The sequence below is a fragment of the Microtus oregoni genome, unplaced genomic scaffold, assembly GCF_018167655.1.
Source record: "Microtus oregoni isolate MIOR12 unplaced genomic scaffold, Mior012 000028F_ref0000031, whole genome shotgun sequence".
NCBI lineage: Eukaryota > Metazoa > Chordata > Mammalia > Rodentia > Cricetidae > Microtus > Microtus oregoni.
Window position 1 is genome coordinate 27,910,935 of NW_024543087.1, and position 15,431 is coordinate 27,926,365.

Sequence of the window (15,431 nt, forward strand, 5' to 3'; positions counted from 1 at the left end):
GTGCTATTAAGTACAGCATCTCTTCCCTGTGAGTTCTTGCTACAGAGACTACTGCTTCAGTCATTCTCCACCCCCCATTATGTTTTTATTTGAGATGGGGTATCATGTAGCCCAGGCAGGCCTTGAACTTGCTGTGTAGCAGAGACTGGCCTAGAACTCTTGATTTTGCTTTGCCTTCCAAGTACTGGGATTACAGGCATGACTTTAACTACTATAAATGATTAATCTTTAAATTCTCAGCAGAGTAATTTTAGCAAATATGATCTGAGCTGAGAGCCTTGACCTGGAACCTCCTTGCTTAATTTTTTTTCCAAATCTCAATGAGGCATTTCCTCCCCACCCCCTCTCTTTCTCTCCCTCCTCTCTCTCTCTCTCTCTCTCTCTCTCTCTTTCTTTTCTTTTCTTTTCTCTTTTCTTTGAGACAGGGTCTCCTGTCTGTCCTAGAACTTACTATGTAGATCAAGCTAGCTGTGAACTCACAGAGATTTGCCTGCCTCTCCATTGCTGAGATTAAAGGCATGTATCATCATGCCCATCTTTCTCCCTGAGTTTGAAAATTTTATGTTTCATTGGTGGTGATATACAGTCAGTTGAGCAGACAATTGTTTTCTCCCTTCCTCTTTACCTTCCTTGTACTTGGGATGCAGCACAGTTTCTCGTTATGTTTCTCCTTATGTTGTCCAAGCTGGTCTTTCACTTGTAATCCTCCTGCCTCAGCTTTTCAAGTAGCTAGGATTATAGGCCCGCTTACAATTTCATTTATAATCATGTGCACCTCTAATGATATACCCTGCTATTTTAGATTTGTGAGAAACTTCTGGGAAATACTTGGGTTTTTATCATCAACAACTTGTGTCTTGGGGCTAGTTACTTTACAAATGATTAAAAACTAATTATTTTACCTTCCTTTAGAGGGAATGAGATTCTTTTGCCCTCCCTCCAAATCAAGTGATGTCATATTTAGGTTTTGCATTTTTTCATGGACTTACCTTGGTTAATATTTTTACTATAAATAAAGAATATAAGTGTGCTTGATTATTATTTTCTTTCCAAATCTATTGGGCAATAATTTTTAGAAAATGAATATTATGTAAAGTATCCATTTTAGCTTTGGTATTTGCATATATCCATGAAAGTCTTTATTATTATCAACATTGAGAACACTTCTGTGACCCCACAAAAGATTGTCATTATTCTATTGCAGTCCTTTCTTTCTTCATTTCTGGCCCAGGCAATTACTGAGGTTTTTTTTTTTTTTTTTTTTTTTTTTTTTTTTTTTTTTTTGTCATTTTAGGCTCGACTTCACATACACTATGTATTCTCTCTTTGGTTTCTTAAGTTCAGCATTATGATTTTGAGATTTATCTACTATAGGGAGCTAATGACGTCCCGAGTGAATGTGTATTTTTTTTGACAGAGGTTGGCCATGTTAAAGACCCCAATGTCTCAGCCCTCTGGAGGTGGCAAAACCTTCCCCAGGTCAGACACAAAGGAATAGCAAAGTCTTCCTGTGGCCCATTTACAAGCCTTGATAGTGTGGTTGAGCCACCATAGCTTTCTGCCCCCTCATGTTTGTTGCCTGAAAACTTCCTCCCTGCAGAGACCGCTCTCCTACTGGGATTCCCTAAGCTTGCCTCCTTCAGCTACAGGCAATAACCCCCAATCCCGTTCAACTGTATATAATAAACACACTTAGCTTCCAGGGTGCTGTGGCTTTTCCATTCTGGAACCCAGATCATCCAGTCTCAGCTTCTTTCTGTCCGTGTGTCTCTGTGGGTTTGCCTTTTCCCCATTCCCTCCCGGCAGAGGAGGGCATGGCAATCTGTACTGAAGCCTTTGACTAGGTCATTCTTTTTCAGCACCAAGTAGTACTCCATTGTACTGATGCAGCACAGTTGGTTTTCATTCACCTGCTACAAGCCAATTCCTTCCAGCCTTTGACTATTATAGAACACTGAGCTACTAAGTCCTTGTGTGATCATCTATTTTTATTTCTCTTTGATAATAGCTAAGAATGAAATGGCTGGGTGGCTTGGTCAAGTTGTACATACATGTCTAGTTTAAGTAAATTCTTTGTGAGACCACAATTCCTCTTGTCTATCGAAGCTCAGATAAAAATGTTAAGTTTATGAGACTTTAGGTTATGAGTTTTTCTAGGCAGAGAAAAATCCTTTTCTCACTCCTCTTTGGTCCACTTCCACATTTATTTACTCATCCACTTCTTTTGGACAATCTCAATCACCTTCTCAAGTTGTATTCCTACCGGCCTGATTGCCGGTATCAGTTCTAGACTAGATGCTAAGGGGCACATAGGACCTTTGATCAAAGGGCAGCAAAGGGATGACATGGTACCGTGCACAGCGATGGATTATGCTACCAGCAAAGTATACAAGAACTCTGCATTCCATTTGCTCAACTCACATGTTCTAGAAAAAGATCGCACCTTTGTTTGAGTATGGGCTTTAGTTATTTATTTCAAATAGGTGTGGCCATTAAATGAAGAGGAAGGATTATCTGAATTCTCCAAAGGGGAAAAGGAAGAAAGAAATTTTTACTGCGGTTTTCAAAAGTGATACGCACACTGAGTGGCACCAGCTTCCAGAGAGCACATTAGAAACCCGCAGACACACTGAAAACTCTGGGTTTGAGAGCTGTTTGGGCTTCCCACAGGTCAGGGAACCCTGATTGCTCTTCGAGCAGATGAGGGAGGGGGACTTGATCGGGGGGAGGGGGAGGGAAATGGGAAGCGGTTGTGGGGACGAGGCAGAAATCCTTAATAAATAAATAAATTAAAAAAAAATAACGCCTCTAGGTGATCCCGATGACCCCTTGTTTGAGAATCACCGTGCTAAACTCACTGCAGGGGTGCAGATAGTCGTAAACTGGGCTGGTAAAATGTGCGGAGCAGGGACGACGCCCCTGCAGCGCCTGACTACCTCTCCTAATCCTCCCCTGCTCCTGCAGGTCTCCTTTCACCTGAACCCAAAGGTCTGGCGGCCTCTCCCTTGGGTGCAGCAACTAAAACCCGGCAAGTGGATTCCAAGCGTGCGGGCGGGGGTGTGGGCCGAGCACGCGCAGTGACGCGAGCGCGGCTGCTAAGAGGCGGGCGGGCAAGAGATAGCCGCAGCGCAGGGGACGAGCGGGAGCCGGGATCTGGGCGAGAGCTGCTGGACGACCGCCGCAGGTACCGGGTGCCCGGACGCGCACGCGGGTGAAGGGCGGGAGAGGGAGGCGGTGCAGGAAAGCCGTGCCTGGCTTAGCGGCGACCCGCGTGTGGCTCAGTTCCTCGCCCCCGGCGTCTCCTTCACCTGCGGGCGCGCTCCTGCCCTGAGGGGGAGTCTGGCGCTCAGGTGTGAAGTCACTCCCGTGTGTAGCTGCTTAAACCTCTGCCCGGGAAGCGCATCGTGATACCCGGCATCTTGGAAGGGAGGGGTACCAAGTTTTCTGGTTTAAACTTTGCCTGGCTGTTTGACGAGGCTTTCTGAACTATTGTGTAGCTCTTAAATTGTATGACTGCTCTGTCTGACTCTGGTGCACGGGCTCAAATAGGAGCAGAATGAAATTGCATCCGTGTTTGCTGGTTTTGGTGCCTTTCCTGGAGACCTAGGGCTTCTGGATGCATCATAAGAAATGTTAGCCTTCAGTGAAAAAGTCAGTGCCAAGAATTTTGCCCGGTTCAGCGAGCTGCATTGTCAAGTACATACTTTACAAATTAAACAAAACAAAACAAAACACAAAAACCTGTTTTCAGCATTATTCCCCGCGTCCCAGGCCTTAGTGGGTAATATTGAAAAGAAGGAAATTAACCCTTCTGGTTATTTACACTTCATGCCATATACGGACATGTATTTTACGTTAAAGTTGTGTATGTATGGTGCCAACGCTGAATGCACACATTTCTTGGAGGACTCGAAAATCATAACCAGAATCTCAAGATGAGTACAGAGACAGGTGGATGTTTTGGTCCCAGAAAGGTGAAGCAAGGGCGTTTAATTACACCCCCCTCTTGTAATCAATTCCTCTTTAAACTTAATTCATTAGTGAAATTCTATAGGAAAGTATTAAATTTGTGATGTGGGAGGCACATAATTGAAGTAAGTTTAGGAAACAGAAAGTTGAAGTTGAGGAAGAAAAAACTATAAAGAGACCGCAGGGGCACCCCCTCCCTATTTTCCTGCCATGATGAATGTTTTAATGGGAGAAATAATATACAGTTGGTCTAGTTTGGTACTGAGGGACCTTTGAGGTCAGCCAGTTCAACTGCTTCAGTTTACAAATGAGAAAGCTGAAACCAGGGAGGTTAGGTGACTTGCCACGCCTGCCTGCCCAAGCCCCTCCGGCCCAGAGAACCTGGTCTTCTGATTTCAGGGATCTTTTTACTGGGCCTCTCTGATCTTCTCCTCAATGTTGGCTAAATGATTGAGCTTGCTTTCTCTTCCACCTTCTCCCATGCAGTCTGATTGAGGCAGAAAGTTGGTTGTTTCTGCTGGGCTCCTGCCTCATGTACTCCTGCAGAAAGAGCCACCGTGACTCAAGCCTCACCTACACTTAAGGGTTTGCTGCCCTTTCTTTGCCTGTTTGCTTCCCTCCCTGTTTGAACTCATTGCTCATGCATAGGTCGTTCTCTGTATCTTCCCAAACACACAGTATCTTATGACTTCTGTCTGTGCTGCTCTTTTCCCTTTTGGATACAGCTTTTCGAATTTTATTTTCGAACATGTTCCTATTATCTGACCCGAAAGTTGTTAGGTGTGTAAACTCCGGAAAGTGCAGGACTTCAAGATCACACCCAGTACTAAGTTCAGACTCTTTCCAGCTGCTGTTTGTGAGAGGAGGGACACTTGAGGGAGAGGGCGGGACACTTGAGGGGATTTGGCAGGGCTGTTCTCTGATACCAGAGGACACCTTAGGACTGTTCAAGAGATCAGTCAAGAGAGAGAACAAGTTGGAATGATTTATGAATCCAGAAATCACAGATTGGTTGGGAGTGCTGGAGAGATGGGGTGAAAACCACAGAAGAGGAGTGTTCTTTCTTTAGGGCTTGGATTAACCATAAATGCAGAGTGGTGAACACAGATTTAAGAAATGGCAGGGCTGGAGAGAAGGCACAGTAGTTAAGAGCTCTGGCTGCTCTTCCGGAGGACCTTAGTTTGATTCCCAGAATCTATGTGTTGGCTCGCAAACATCTGTAACTCCAATTCCAGAGGATACAATGGCTTCTTTTCACCTCCTCTGTCACCCAGCATGTACCCAGTGCATAGACATACATGCAGTTGAAACACTCATATACATAAAATAAATACTTTTTAAAAAAAATTATGTAAAGGCCACATGTGATGCCTGCCTGTAAAATTCCCAGTAGGCAGAGCAGAAAGATCTGTTTCAAAGCCAAAAAAAAAAAAAACCCAAAAAAACCAAAAACCAAACAAACAAAAAAAAGAAATTATGTAAGGTAAAGATGTGGTTAAAAAATAAGATGGGGAGAAGGGAGAGGTATTGAAAATTGCTCTTTCAGTTTTGGGGTGTTGGTAGTGTTTATAATAGTGGGTTTATAATATCTTTTTAAAATCTTACAAGCCCTTCTCCTCGGAACATTGTTTCTTTCCTGTGTCTTACTGTGTCCTCATGCTTCTCACTCCAGAAGATGAACTCTGAGGGATGGTCCCTTTACAGTTTGTCCTCACCATGACGACACTGCTCTGCATCAGATACTCAACAGCATTGCATGGATTAAATAAAGTGTGTTTTGCCATGAGGAAAGTGGGTAGTTAGGATGATAAACTGCACAAGAGTTGTCTAGCCCCTGACCTACAAAGGAGGAATTCTTTGGGTCATTGGGAGAAATGAGAGACGTAGCATCACTGGCCAATTCCTGATCAGATGCACGGATTGTGATTTGGGGCGGGGGTGTTGGGTGAGGTTGGGGACCGAGAAGTTTGTACACGAGGAAGGTGAATGAGTCTAGAAAGGCTATTGCTGCTAGCTTAGCTTACTTAAGGCGAAAGATAAGCGGATTATCCCAGAGTCTTTGGACAGTGGGGTCTTCTCCTCTTAGGATACTCCATTGTGCCAGACCCATGCTCTCAGAGGGGGATACCGGGGTGGTCCTTTTGACCCAGCAATATGGGACAGGATGAGAGACATGGAAAAGGTGAGCTCAGACTCTCCCTAGAAAAATAAGACAGAAGGCAATGATTCGAAACCTGCATTCTAGTTGAAGTGTTTGGAATGTACTTGTTGCCTTGGGACAGATGTTGCAAATGGCTATTTTGCAAATCAAAACACAGTCTGTTGAGCTACACACAACACAGAGGAAACATTCTTGCCCTTGACATTCATGGTATGATAGGTCGCCTTCATTTTTGACAGGTAGTGAGAGCTGTTTTTATAAAAATGGCAAAGAGAGAGACAACCGCTGAGGGACAGGCCAAAGGAGCTTCTGGTGGTTAGCAGCAGGTAAAGGAGCTTTTGGTGGTTAGCAGCAGGTAAAGGAGCTTTTGGTGGTTAGCAGCAGGTAAAGGACGGGTTGGCCTGGTCAGCAGAGGATCTCAGGCAGATGCGATGGGCCAGGTGGCGTGCATCAAGTTTAGGGTTTGATCCCGTCACTCCATAAATTGGGTGTGGTGCTACAATCCTTTAATCCCAGCACTCAGGAAGTAGAGGCCAGTTTTGGTGAATCCTACTGGGGGTAGGGATAGGGAGGAGAAACTCTTTAATTCTTTTTTCTCTCAAGGCAGGGTTTCACTGTGTAACAGTCCTAGCTGTCCTGGAACTCACTATGTAGACCAGGCTTGCCTCAAATTCACAGAGACAGATCCACCTGCCTCTGCCTCCCAAGAGCTGGGATTAAAGATGTGTGCCACCATCACTCTACTAAGAAGCTTTTTGATTTCTAAAGAAACTATATTAGAGCTGGACCATGGTGCCACACACCTTTAGTCCCAGCACTTGGGGGCAGAGGCAGGCGAATCTCTTTGAGTTCAAGGCCAGCCTGATCTACTGAGTGAGTTCTGGATCAGCCAGGGCTACACAGAAAAACCCTAAATCAAAAACAAAACAAAACAAAAAACCCTATTAGATAAATGACAAATCATTCAGTATGTTTGACTTGATGTTCCATGTATTTAAACATGCCCAAATAGTAAATATAATTTTACATACAAGTTAAAATTTACCATGGCCTTGTTTAAGATGTAAGACTGTAATGTGTAGCTCTCTCAGGATAATAGTAATACTGTATTAGTATTTAGTTTTAATGTGTTTCTAAACACCAGACATTTAACCTTTGCAAAGCGTCCTAGGAGGTAGATGCAATTATTACCCTCATTTTACTTACGAGAAAACCGAAACTTAGAGTGTTAACTATTATCTGTGTGAGGCCACACCGTCAGCATGTGACTAAGCTGAGATTTGACCCCAGGATGGCCTGCCTTCAGGCCCCGAGAGCTCAAACAATCAAATGTCTCTATCTGTGGACACTCTTAACAGGTGCTTAGAGTGGCCAAAGGGCACTGCTTTGGATATTCCATTAGCAGGACTTTAGTTTGATGAGGCGAGCAATAGTAATGGATTTTTTGCTCCACTTAGTCATTTATCACTTTTCCTTTGAAGCCTTCCTACAGACAGAGACAGCAGTCTTTTTTTCTGGATAGAACACTAGAAGAGCTCTGATTGGTCCTGACTTTCTTTTGGGTAGTGCAGGGTGAGGGTGGTGATCCGTACAGTTCCTCTGGAGCTGCAGATAAGACATGCATCTGTGGAGGAACATAGCAACTTTGGGTGGCTAGGTTTTGTAAGGATTTTTCTCTCCTAACAATCCTTTTCTTGAAACTTCTGAATTCTGTGCAGGCCTTGGTTTCAGGCCTGAGGATTGTGTTCATAAACCTGTAGGGAGACTCCTTTTGTGAAGGGGGTCTCTGTGCATCCCCAAGATTGGTGGGTTAGAAAGATGGCTGAGAGGTTCAGGGCACTGGCTGCTCTTCTAGAGGACTCTGGTTCCACTCCCAGAACCCACATAGCAGCTCACACCTATCTGTAACTCCAGTTCTAGGGGATCTAATGCCTTCTTCTGGCCTCCTCCGGCACCAGGCATGCAACTCAAGAGGTACACAGACCAGAGATATATGGAAAGAGAGAGGGCGAGAGAAGAGAGAGAGAGAGAGAGAGAGAGAGAGAGAATGAGAATTGAGATTGGAGCGTGCTGAGTCAGTAGTTGGGGTGGGCAGGGATAGCTCAGGGAGGGACGGTGTCAGTTGTTCAGGGAAATGTAACTTATAGCTTCTGTTGTGAGGGCCAAGATTTGACCACAGGTTCTCTACTGAGTTTCCTGTGAGGAAATGGGTTCTTTTCATCCTGATGAACCATCAGCCCTCTCCTGAGAATCTTAAAATGAAGGCAGATTGGAATTCCCCAGAGTTCTGGGTGTTTCCGGGGCATTTAATCTGGGTCTGAAGAGGGCCCAGTGGCATCTGGCCTCCACCTCTTATTGTTTTAACATCCAAAGGCTCATATAGCCTACGGTTTGGAATTATCATTTTACTGCGGGTGATGCTAAAAACTGGAGAAAGAGAAAGAGGTCTTTGTGCTACACCCATGTTTATTGGTTATAAAATGATTGTATAATGCCAGTTGCTGGGAACTTTGCTACTGTATAAGGTCACATGGGATGTGAGGCTGGGTCAACTTTGATCATCCTATTTCTCTTCATTATTCCCATGACTAGAAGAGCCTGTTTAGTGTATGTGCATGGCGTCTGTAAAAGCAAATTGTTTCTTTTATTATTTTCTATCTTATTCTTTTCTTTGGTAAATTGTGTCTTAATAATAATACCATGGGCACAGAACTGGTGAAGAGTTAGACTGGCAGGACATTTTCCCTCTTAAAACATTCATTTTATTGGAAAATGTTTTTGGAGAGATCTGGATAGCTTTGTTCATAAGGTCTAGTTATGAAGAAGTTTTTCTGTTTGTTTTGGTTTTGGTTTTTGGTTTTTCAATACAGGATTTCTCTGTAGCTTTGGAATCTGTCCTGGAACTTGCTCTGGTAGACCAGGCTGGCCTCAAACTCACAGAGATCCGCCTGCCTCTGCCTCCCAAGTGCTGGGATTAAAGGTGTGCACCACCACCACCCGGCTCGAAGATTTTATCTTTTATAGTAAAGTGATAAGCTGATTTTCTTTTTCTGCCAGTGCTGGGTCTGAACCCAGGCCCTTGTGCTTACTGTGTACATTTCTACCACTGAGCTAAATTCCAGCCTCATGAACAGGGTTTTTGTTGTTGTGTTGAGTTTTAGAGCAATTCAGTTGTAAGAAAAACCACAAGAATATTTGGATTACTACTCATTATATGGGCATGTTCTCTCTAAAGGATCCAAGATGGGGCCATTGAGATGGCTTAGTAGGTAAAGGTGTTTGCTGTTAAGCTTCACTACCTGAGTTCGAATCCTCAGAAAGCATGGGGTAGAAGAAGAAAACTGATTACTGAAAGTTGTCTGAGAGAGAGAGAGAGAGAGAGAGAGAGAGAGATCCAATCTAATCATGAAGAAATCATGAGGAACCACAGTATTTTTGGTGTTAGAGGAGGTAGATGTTTTAATAATGTAGTGAGTGTGTATGTTGAGGGTGGGAACTTCTTTATGACAAAAGGCCAAAGGTTTACCTACAACACTAGAGGACACCAGTTTTACTATGTTGTTGGGAAAAACTTAAGTTGTTGAATGATGCAGATGTAGAAAATACATTTTTGTTTTTGTTTTTAACAAAAATGATAGCGCCTGGGGATATAGCTCCCTTCGTGAGTGCTTGCTTTGTGCTCTCGGAGCCCTGGATTTGATCCTCATCCTCATCGTTGTATAAACTGGGTGTGGTGCTGCTGGCCTGAAAACCCAGCACTGAGGAGACAGAGGTTCAAGAATCACAACCTCAGGGTCATCCTTGGCTACACAGCACATCTAACTGAAAGAGGCTAGCCTGAGCTACTACATGAGACCTTGGTTTAGAAACAGTAACAAAACCAGTAAGGGACAGTACAAAAGTTCCTTCAACCTTTCGAAACCAAGAAGTAAAGGATTTTAGGAGTATTGCCAAAATAGAGTGTGGATTAGATTTGAGGCATCATTGTAGCTTTTCATGTATTGGAATCTTCTCATCTGGCCCCGTCTCTCCTCTTAGTGTGCTTTCGGCCCTCTGTACGCGGTAAGTCTACGCCCACAGATCCCTGTGGTAAGAGGCAGAGTGGATGCACTGCAGTGTAGGGCCTAACACCAGCCCTAATGAGGCAGTCTGAATGCCCCGGAAGGTACAGGCAGCATTCACATACTGTTCCCAGGTCCAGAGCTGATTCCTTTACAGCGGATGCCCAACAACACTGCATTCACTTCTCTCTGTCTTCGTAAATTTAGCTATCTTCTGTAGTTATATTGATTCCTTTTTTCCTCCAGTTTTTTTTGTCCTTGATGATAAATATATACTTACTGAGTAGTGTTTATAGATGAAAATCAATGCAAACTAGAGTTTTGAGGTTTGATAAATAAGTCTGCTGCGTGTCTTAATGCTGCTCATCAATAATTTGGTGGAAATACAATATCAAGTTAGTATATAATTGAATCCGTAGCCTGATATCAAGTTAGTGTTTATAACCTTTGTGAACGGACCAGAAATTCTCAGGTTCTGGCGCTTTTCCATTGGGGAGCTCGCTCAGATTTTTTTTTTCTTAAATCTTGCAAAGGCCCTATTTTCTACCTCTTTCCTTAGGTTTAGTTTACTGTGACACCCATTTGGTCCAGGGCGTATTTTTAAAGAGTGGCCCAGTTCTTACAGAGTTTTATTATCGGGTCAGTGAGGTGCCAGCCGTGAAAAGGGCTCATAAAAACCCAGTGATGTGTTTCAGCAGTGGTTGTCATACAAGCAAATTAATATCAGAAATAAAACAGTAATTTTCTTTATACGCCCTTGAGTGTGTATGTGTGTGTGTGTGTGTGAGGGCAGACATGGGGGATGGGAGAAGACACAACCAGACCACGAGGCCAGAAAGGTAAAGCGTAGACAAAAGGGGCAGGTAACCAAAATTATATAGGGAAGGCAACTGGGGGAGGGAAGGCTAGCCCAAAATGTAGGCTGGTGAAGTTTAGGGTAGGGGGCAGGGTATGCCAGCCAAACCCTGAAGTAGGTAGGGACTGAGGGATACTGGGAGAACCTGGCAGCCAGGTCCACTTTGATATGTTAAATAGGCACCTTAGCCCCCTGTCCCAGGTTTGAGACCTAACAGTGAGCAATTTTGGAACTAGATCTCTGCATTTTCATGGTGGAAATGGGTCATGTTTATTCTCTAATTTTAGTACATCTCCTAATGGCTTTAGGATACACCAGAAGAGAAGTTGTTCCAGGAGCCTTAGAGGACTTGGGATGAATCCCTTTCTAAAGGACTCCACTTGTGGTTCTGGGTGGGGACATGGTGCTGATCTGCTCAAAAGTTAGAACATCAAATACTGCTGTCTCCTCTCTCTCTTTTTTTTTTATAATAATTTAAAGTTTTTTTTAAGATTTATTTATTTATTATGTACACAGTGTTCAGCCTCCATGTATGCCTGCAGGCCAGAAGAGGGCACCAGATCTCATTACAGATGGTTGTGAGCCACCATGTGGGTTGCTGGGAATTGAACTCGGGACCTCCAGAAGAGCGGTCAGTGCTCTTAACCTCTGAGCCGTCTCTCCAGCCCCCTGCCATCTCCTCTCTTACAAGGTAATTCATCTTTTAATCCCAGCACTCAGGGTGCTGAGGCAAGATGAATCTCTCTTGAGTCTGAGGCCAGCCGGTTGACATTAAATTCCAGGCCAGCAGAGTTAATCCAGCAGTGCCTGTCAGTCACCCGGCCAAGAGACCACCCACCCGCCTGCTCTCCCCTAAGGCACGCAGTCTTCTGAGCAGATGAGAGGCTGAGTATCCCCTTAATGAGGTAACATACTTTTCCTTTCTAGAAGCCCCAGCCTCCGTGTAGTCAGGTACTGATCCACTGCCCTGGGTCTCGGTGACGTCTGTTTGCATTTTGAAACATACTTTGTGGGTAGCAATACAGCTTACTCATTAAATAGCAGACTATATTGATTTGATATAGTTTTAAATAGAAGGGAAAAGGGCACAGTTTCAGGTTACTAACCCCTTATCTACTTTTCTGCATCCTCACTGCCTCTGTCATCTCTTTCTGTCATCTGCCAGTCAAAGCTTAAGCGCATTCCCCGGGCATTGTGATGCCCCACAATGGCGTCTCCGGGCTTCCATGTAGAAACTACAGGCCTGCCACACCTTGGGTAGCTTTGGCAGATCTAGAACAGTGGGACAGGACTCTAGGACTCTTGATTCAAGTCAGAGTGGAGCCCGGTGCTTTGCACCGTGGTTGCTGCAGCTCCTGTGTGCCGACCTGGGAACACTTGACCACTGCTGCTTTTGAGGATCAGGGAATGCCTTAGGCCTCCTGGGTTGGCTCTCTCTTTCCTAAAGTTGGAGTCTTGGATCTCTGAGCCCTTTTCTGTTTCCCAGTGTGAAGAGAAGGGGAAGGGTTTTCCTTGATGGTCACCACTGTGTTTTTGACACATGCCTTGGGTATAATTTTTAGCACTTTTTTCTCCATAAACTGTACATTTTTGTTTATATGCTTGCCATGCTCATTCCTTTGCACTGCTGATCGGGGTAAACGCGGGGAACAATGCTGTTAGTTACCTAAGGAATGCTATCCAAGTCTTCAGTTTTCCTTTGCCATGTGAATGAACACTTCTGAAGAGAAGCTGCACCTGTCCGTGAACGAAAACTGAAAGGAAGCTGTGTCTGCAGTGACTGGCTGATTAGGATCTTGGTTCTGTGGAGAGACGGAATGTTGCAGGCCCACGGGCTAGTTATCTTATCTCCGACTAAATTCTCAACCTCAGGAACATTACTACTTGATTGTCCCTCTGTGCTGGAACTTGTGACATCTTGTGACATAGGGGGAAAGAACCTTTCAGAATCTATTGACTTAGCAGGCAACTTTCACCAGTCCAAAAGCTAAGAACGCCATCAGATAGCACTTAAGCCTATAGGAAAGCTTCCCCCATCCTGTACCCGCCTGCCTCTTTGATTTACCTGCCAAGTGCTTTCAGCTTGCCTTGATTTATGACTTCTCTGTTCTGTGAAACTGTAAAAGCTTTGGGAAACTCCTTCCACATAGGAACACGGAATTTGGGGGCAACCTAAATCTGTGTTCCTGGGACAGAGTTAGCCATTCTTTACTTCCTTTTAGAGGAGAGCTGTGGTTTTTGCTCTAACAGCAGCATTCGTGAGTCCATTATTCTAAATTCAGCCTCACTGGAGTTCTTAGGACATGGGAAGGACGGCTTCTGCCACAGTTCTTGAGGGAGTCAATGCTTATTTCTCTACATAAATAAGCATCTCTGCTGATGCTTATTTATGTAGAGAAAACAGTAGAGGAAGGGATGAACCCAGGTTATTGTCTGCTAGGCAGTTGTTCTACCACTGTAGCCACAGTGAGGAGTGGGCATTCAATGTAGGCATTAAAGGGTGTTTAGGTGCTCACCATCTGGTGAGTGGTTGGCAGGGGAGCGTAATTGTTTTCTCTTGCTTTAATCAAATACCCACATCTGAGTACTTGATAAGGAAAGGTGGTTTATTGCCCTCACATCTTAATAAGCTGAGTGCTGGAGATTTTGCAGCCTCTGCTGACAGCCTCTTTGTAAGAACATTTGAGAATTGGTTATGTGCCGAACGAAGGACCTGATGTAGGAGCGCCTCTTTTTTGTAACAATCCACTTGAGAGAACCGATTGACAATGAGAACGCATTTATCTTATTCCGGAAGGAGTGCCCGCATACCATTATTATCTTGGACTAAGCACCATCTGGTAAATGTTCTAACCGCAATCTAGCCTCATTGGAGAACAAGCTTCCGGCCCATGACTTTCTGGGCAACACACTCAAACCATATTTGAATCATACCAGGGAGTAGTAATGAGGAGAAAATGTCAAAGGGCCAGCTGAACCTTAGATTGGTGGTAGGACAGAAAAGGGTAGGCTCTGCCCATGGCAAGATCTCTAGTGCCAGAAGTTGTTGGGAGTACAAGGTTGTAGACAGACATTATTCTGTAGCTTGTATTGAGTCATAGGCTCATCCCAGGCTTACCAGATTGGAGGTTCCTCCATTCCCGTAAGTATTTACTAGGAAGTGCCCTAGTTCTTAAAGTGTACTAACGTGTGGATATGCCATTTGAAAAGGCTCCTAAAGTGCTGCTTTTCCTGCTTCTGATTTTAATACAAAGTGACTTAAGTGTTTATACGTATTAATTCATTACTAGATGTTTCTAAGAATTTAAAAATATGTACACTAGTAAGAGGACAACCAGCTACAATTCCAAAAGACACATTTGTCTGTGTTTTCTGTCTATCAAGATATATTTTATTGCGGTACTGGCAAGATGGCTGCGTGGGTAAAAGAGCTTGCTACACAAGCCTGACGACCTGAGTTTGATCCCCAGAACCCACAGTGGAAGGAGAGAACCAGCTCCTGAAAGTTGACCCCTGTCTCCACACATGCTTTATCACACCCACACTTCACACACATCACACACACACACACACACACACACACACACACACACACTAATAAACTCTACTCAAATGTAATATACTATTGAGCTTATCCTTCTCTTTGGTGACGGGAATTGAGTACAGTGCCTTTCTGATGAGCCGAAGGAGGTGAATGACCTCAGCATTATGGTCCAGCCTTAGGCTGCTACTGACCTCTGCTGATACCCAAGGAACTGATCTAGAATCAGCATGAAATGGTGTGCGGTTGAGTTCCACCCTGCAGTGTGAGCCTGTTGTCTAGAACACCCCACGCTGTATGCTATCCATCCTTTGCTACTGAGTAGTCACCTTGGCTGTGAGATTGATTGTTGTAGTATTTCAGTACCGTGTTCATATAATCTTCTGCATGGTATTTAGTTTAAAATTTATGACTTATTTCTGCAATTTTCCATTTCCTAGTTTTGGATCATGGTTGGCATGGATAACCAAAATCATAGAAAGCAAAAATCACAAATAAAAGGAGACAACTTTAGTACAAAAATAGATGCTAAAGACCTTGTTCTCACATAGAAGATGCAATAAAGTATTAAGTATGTGTATTAGCCAGTGTTCTATTGCTATGAAGAGACACCATGACCACGGCAACTCTTATAAAGGAGAGCATTTAACTGGGGCTGGCTTACAGGCTCAGAGGTTTAGTCTATTATCATCATGATGGGAAGCAAGGTGGCAAACAGACAGACATGGTACTGGAGAGGGAGCTGAGAGCTCTGCATCTGGGTCAGCAGGCAGCAGGAAGAGAGGGACGCTAGGCTCGGCCTGAGCATTTGAAACCCCCACACCCACCTAATCCCAAATCTAT

The 15,431-nt window shown here is 44.1% G+C and overlaps 1 protein-coding gene across 1 annotated transcript in view; it reads left to right on the forward strand.

Moving 5' to 3' along the window:
- Window positions 1–3,051: 3,051 nt before the first annotated feature.
- Pls1 (plastin 1) overlaps window positions 3,052–15,431 on the forward strand; it is a 94,714-nt gene continuing 82,334 nt past the window's right edge. The window contains exon 1 of the mRNA XM_041677401.1: window positions 3,052–3,184. The gene's annotated coding sequence lies outside the window, so the exon portion shown is untranslated. The remainder of the gene's footprint in view (window positions 3,185–15,431) is intronic.